Source organism: Macaca mulatta, chromosome 2 (genome assembly GCF_049350105.2).
Source record: "Macaca mulatta isolate MMU2019108-1 chromosome 2, T2T-MMU8v2.0, whole genome shotgun sequence".
Classification (NCBI taxonomy): domain Eukaryota; kingdom Metazoa; phylum Chordata; class Mammalia; order Primates; family Cercopithecidae; genus Macaca; species Macaca mulatta.
This window is the reverse complement of record NC_133407.1, coordinates 55373861-55380268: the sequence shown is the minus strand read 5'-3', so window position 1 is coordinate 55380268 and position 6408 is coordinate 55373861.

The window sequence follows — 6408 nt, the reverse complement described above, 5'->3', positions numbered from 1 at the left end:
GGTCAAGAAAACAATACCATCTTTAACTGTACTATGAAAGACTAGAAATGTGACTGAATCAATGTACTATCATCCATTGTAATAGTGTTTTCAAAAGGGGTATTGTTACAGGAGGTCCTACAACTAACTATAAAGGGGGTGGGAAAGTGTTGGTGCCTCTCTGCACAGTGCTTCACAGCTCTCCAATTCACGGATCTCATGTTGAAGCAAAATTCTTTCTAAGACCCAAACTCTTTCCAGGCAAGTTTCCAAATGGTCTAAGGCAAACTTACCACTGTTTATGCTGCTAAATGTTTAAAGTTAAAAATCATGGGTATTTCACTCTAAAATATGTCACAAAAAGGTCTTTGCTGTTTACCTGATTCAATTAGTAACTTTACTTAGGATGATTTTTAGGAATAGATGAGCATTTTTTAAAATGTGGTTTACGTACTTACAAATGTATACAGTAAAACATTGTTATTAAAAGATGAATGTTCTTGAATAAAGGTTTAGGTCAACACCAAAAATCACTTGGGTATTCTTCTTCCTCTAGGGCACACAGCATATCTTAATTCTGCACATAAGAATCATTTTTTCCCAGCCTGGGCAACATAGTAAAACCCCATTTCTACTAAAATAAAATAAAATAAAAAATCAACCGGGCATGGTGGCGTGCACCTGTAATTCCAACTACTTGGGAAACTGAGGTGGGAGGATCACTTGGGGCCAGGAGTTTGGGACTGCAGTGAGCTTTGATTGTGCCACTGCACTCCAGCTTGGGTGACAGAACGAGACCCTGACTCTAAAAAAAAAAAAATCATTTTTTTGTAGTTGAATTGTATTATAGAGATAAGAATAATAATTTTAAAACAATGATATAATATAATCTTGGCACCACTGGCACTCCATAGAATCTGTGAATTTTCTGATTCAAATGGAACAAAGCTATTAAGTTATATGTTCACTAATGCTTCATGATGATTATTACATTAAGATTAATTTTGGTAATAGTTCTATATTTCTCATCTTTAAAGGTAAAAAAAAAAATGATAATTTCTGCCTAACTAGATCTGTAGCTATATCTTCTTCCTAATTTGAAATGGTAGTAACTGCCTAACTTTGTAGCTACATTTAAAACTGATTTTCAAGCAGTTTTCATACAAAAACTTTCTGTCACATAATCCTGGGTTTCACTGAAAATAGAGTAATAGGTAACACCTAGAAGAGAAAGCAAAAGTCAATCAACAAGAGAAAATTTTCTCTCTTATCTTATAATTAACTAATTATAATAAAAATCTATATAATATCATACTTTCATTTTTACTGAGATTTGAATTCATTCTTATGGCAGCCTGAATCTGCAGATACCACCACTAAAAATTGGAATTGTGAGTGAACAGTTCTAATTCTGTCTCCACCTGATTCTCCATCTCAAATATAAAAGCCTCTTGTCTCAAAAGTGGTTTGATATTCCAGTCAAAAATCTAGATCAAAAAATATTTTAGATTCTCTTGAGAATAGGAAAAGCAATAACCTAAGCAAAAACAATCACTTATTCAGGAATGCTTTAATTTTGTATACATATAAGCACAGTGGTAAGACAGGACCTTGTGTGTTAAAAGCAACTGAAGTGAAACCATAAGCACAATAGGAAGTCATGCTTGAAAACCAGGAGACTTCTGCTGCTGGCCCTGGGGGAGTGACAGAGTGTAGAATTAACTTTCACCCATAAACAACTAGCAAACTGAGTAAATATAGAAAATATTTATTTTTAGAAACTGGATTAGTTCAGCCACAGTGGAAAGCAGTTTGGAGAGTCCTCAAAGAACTTAAAACAGAACTACCCTTCTGACCCAGCAATCCCATTACTGGTTATATACCTAAAGGAATATAAATTGTTTTACCATAAAGACATATGCACATGTATGTTCACTGCAGTACATTTTACAATAGCGGAAACATGGAATCAATCTAGATGGCCATCAATGGTATACTGGATAAAGAAAATGCGGTACAATACACCACGGAATACATGCAGCCATAAAACAGAATCAAATTATGTCCTTTGCAGCATGGATGCAGCTGGATGCCATCAACCTAAGTTAATTAATGCAGGGAAAGGGAACAAAATACTGCACGTTCTCACTTACAAGTTGGAAACTTGTAAGAGGGGAACAACAGACACTGGAGCTTACTTAAGGGTAGAAGGTGGGAGAAGGGTGAGGACGAAAAACCTACTTGTTGGAGACTACGCTTGATATCTGGATGATTAAATAGTTTGTACACCAAACCCCAGCAACACATAATTCTCCCATGGAACAAACCTGCACATGTACCCCCTGAACCTAAAATAAAAGTTGGAAGAAGGAAAAATAAAAAGACAGACCCTGGACCATAGGCAGTGTAGATAATGGTCTCTGAAAAAAGAAACAAATGAGGAGTGTTCTGTTTGAAGGTACTTTTCAAGCTGCAGCAAAGTAATGAGGAAACCAGAATAAGCCTGGGAATCTCATTGAATTGGGGGGACAGATATCCCAGTTTGGGGAGGCTGCAGCAGTTAGAATCTGTGGGGCAAAGTACCTGAGATAAAGGAACTAAATGGAGAAAGACCTCCAAAATCTGACTAGAGATCCTTATAATTCTTTGGCTGAACACCAAATATGCATGAGTACTCTGAAGTCCCATGAGTCAAAACTAGAAATATCTTCCAGGAAGAGAAAAATTATGTAAGATGAACACTTCGCAGAACTCGCACAGAACTGGTAGTTTTTTGAATTCCGATTAGCCAGAGTAGAGGTGCCTTATTGAATACAAAAAACGTCCAGTAAATTTCACAGAAGGGCCCACATCTTAGAAATGGAGTCAAAGTAGCCCAGAGTAAATTTTATTCTAGACCTTTCCTAAAATAACTTAGAAAGAAGCTTCAAAAGACCAAAGTTCTAAAAAGTGGCCAAAACCTAAAACTCTTTAAAGGGATTCAACAAAATCTGGCTCTCAGCAAATTAAAGTTCACAATGTTTGGCACTGGGAAGAGTCACTCAATAGAGACAAACAATCCTAGGAATGAACGAGATTATAAAACCGGTGACAAGAACTTTAAAATATCTATTAAGAATATGCTCCATATCCTCAAGGATATAAAAGAAAACATAAAAATTATGAGACACAAATAGAAAATGTAAAAGAGAAACAAATGGAACTTCTAGAGATGAAAATTAAATATCTGAAATGAGGAATTCGCTGGGTAAAATTAACAGTGGGAAGTAATGTATTTCAGAAGAAAAGATCAGTAGATTTAAAGCTATAGCAACAGAAGCTATCCAAAATGAAGCACAGATAAAATAATAACTAAAAAACAGAAACAAAGCTTTAATACTCTGTGGGACAATATAGGTAACTGGAGACCCAGAATGAAAAAGAGGGAGAACAGAGGACAGAAATAATAGACAAAATTCCCATATTTGTTGAAAACTGTAAACCTACAGATCCATAAAGCTCATAGTTCCTAAGCAGAATAAACAGAAAGAAACCATCCCAGCACATATTATCAACTAATGGCTGAAAATTGCCAAGTTTTGGGAGTTGAGGGAAGGAGACAGAGTTAAGTTTGTGGGTGAGAAAGCATTCCATGGCCACTCTCTAAGGATTCATAACCAGCAGGTATAAATTCTTATCATTGACTTTAACTATTGCCATGTTTTTTGGGGGGTCTGACATTAAAAGTGAACAAAAGTACAAAATGAAATGACCGCTATGCTGTCAGACACTGTCACAGTTAAAGGATTCAGAAGTTTTTCAGCCTGAAGATGTTGAGTAGTAACTCTTTACTATGCAGACAAATATGTTTGATTGTGCTTATTATAGGAATCTCTGTACCATTCACTTATTAAATGTTTATGGAGCACCTATTTTGTTCCTAGTCTGGTGGTAGGTAGATATTTTGTGGTAATATGCAAAATAAATAAGGTAAACATACTACTAGTTAGTTCCCTTAATTTAGAGATTCTAACTTGGTGTGCAAATAAACAGTGAATAGTACTTCACATAGGAAAAAAATGCATATAACAATCTCTAAAGCCTCTATTCATAAGTGGTTATAGCAGTTATAAAGTTGTCCTTATGCATCAAAACTCCAAGATTTAGCATTTTGATTCAAGCAGGACTCCTTTTTCCTCCATTGAGGATATTGGCTATATAATCCTAGAATCAAAAGGTGCCAGGACTAAAGAAGACTATAGAAATCGTTTAGTACAGTGGTGTTGAAACATTCATGAAAGAAGCCAGGTGGCTACCTCAGGTGGACTGGGGCAGTGGTGAGGTAGTGAGGGCAGATTGACTGAGCAGATGGTCCCCTGGTGTAACAGAAGACCAGAATACATTGGAGTGGTGGGGATGGGAGTTTGGGGGAGGGAGGGGCACACTTATCATGGATTCATACATCTCATATTAACACTTTGCCTAGGCCCTAGGATAACTGAGTTTGAAAAGCCTGAATTATATTCTCTCCTTTCTTTTTATTGTTCCTCCTTTCCTCTCAATATGCAACCACTAAGGAAGGAGGTTCATGTCACTGGCTGATGTTTTTTCCAGATAATGCATTCTCCTATAGCAAAAAAGGAACCATCATCTTAACTAATTTTTACTTTAACTTGTTAACATCCCATGCTATTTTATATAAATGATTTTCATTTGTGTATTTGGACAGATACTACTAACACATATTTGTGAAATTACTTTTATTTCAATAACATTATTTGTGATAGCACACATTATGGACCAAAGCTTGAAAGGCTGATCCATATCACTTACTTCAGACTTCTCACCTGAGTAAGCTAGCTTATACTACCAGCAATATAGCTTCAAATTCTTGATAATACTTAAAAAAATAAAACGTAACCAAAACTCAATGTTATTAAATTTGACAGGAAAGGTGGAGAAATGGCTTCAATGCCTATTTTGCCTGCTTCAGTGTCCAATATGAGGCTATTTACATTTAAATTAATTAAAAATTTAAAAGCATTAGCTCCTTAATAGCACTTGCTACATTTCAAGTTCTTAATAGCCATATGTAGCTAGTGGGTATTTTATTAGACAGCTGAGAAATAAAAATGTTCCATTATTACAGATATTCTATTGGACAGCCCTGCACTAAAGAAATACCGTAAATTGAAGAAAATTGCTTTGTCATCTATAAGCATGTCCCTGTGTCTCTTGTCATGGAAAGGAAACTGTTACTCTGTGAAAAGAAAATCTAGTGCATTCATTTTCTTTCTGACATTTCATTCAATTGTCATGTCCTTCCATCTGCCTTCTACTTCTAATAGTTCACACTTCCTGTTCAATCTACATGTTAAACACAGAGACATCAACCATTACCATCCATACCCTCTTTCCTGCTAAATAAAGCAATTCTTCTACTACCACAAACATTGGATGGAAATTGTCATTCTGTCACTAGAAAAGATTCGATTATACGCATTTCAAAAAGCAGCTTTTTCTGCCTTTGATGGGTTTCCAGTAAATATCCTTGCCCCCAAATACCTTCCAAGGATCTGGTCACAGTGCCTGACATTCCAGCATGTTCCTGAAAATTTTTAGTTTTTCCCAAATTCATTACTAAAATGCTGCTGTGTATGAATCTGGCTGCTGTGTATTAATCTGGTTCCCTATATAACTATTTGTAATTTAACAAGTCAGTGCTCTCAGGCTTACAGAACCTGGAGGAAAAAGGTTTTGACAACTAGGGAGGACAGAGCACATCAGGGTAGCTTTCATGAAAATGCCAGGTTGCTTCTGAAAATGGAGACTCTTTTGCAATGAAAGGTGAGACCAGGAAACATGAGAATACTATTTGCTCTAAGACACAGCACCATGAGATTGAGCAAACCTGGCTTTCATCCTGTATCTATAATGTTCTCTTTCGTGTCTCTGGACACACAGTTAGCCCTTGTATTTGTGTGTTTCATATCCATAGATTCAACCAACTGTGAGTGAAAAATATATAGGTAAAAATTCCACAAAGTATCAAACAGCAAAACTTAAAATTGACATGCACTGAACTACGTTGAACCCACAAGAATGAAGTGATGTACAGGTACTGTATTAGGTATTATAAGTAATCAACGGTTGTTTGAAATACATGGGAATATGTGCATAGATGAAAACCTGTGCATAGGTTATATCCATATACTACACCATTTTATGTAAGGTAATTCAGTTTGTATGGATTTTGATATCTCTGGGGGTCCTGGAACCAGTCCCCCCACGGATACTGAGAGACGACTTTACTACTTAATATCGCTAAACTTCTGTTTTTTGTCCTTAAAAATTGGTATAAAAGTAACTTCTTATCAGGATAATAAAGGATATATACAGAAGGCCTAGCTTTGTACTGATCGCACATTGGGAAATGATGAAAGAAAGCAT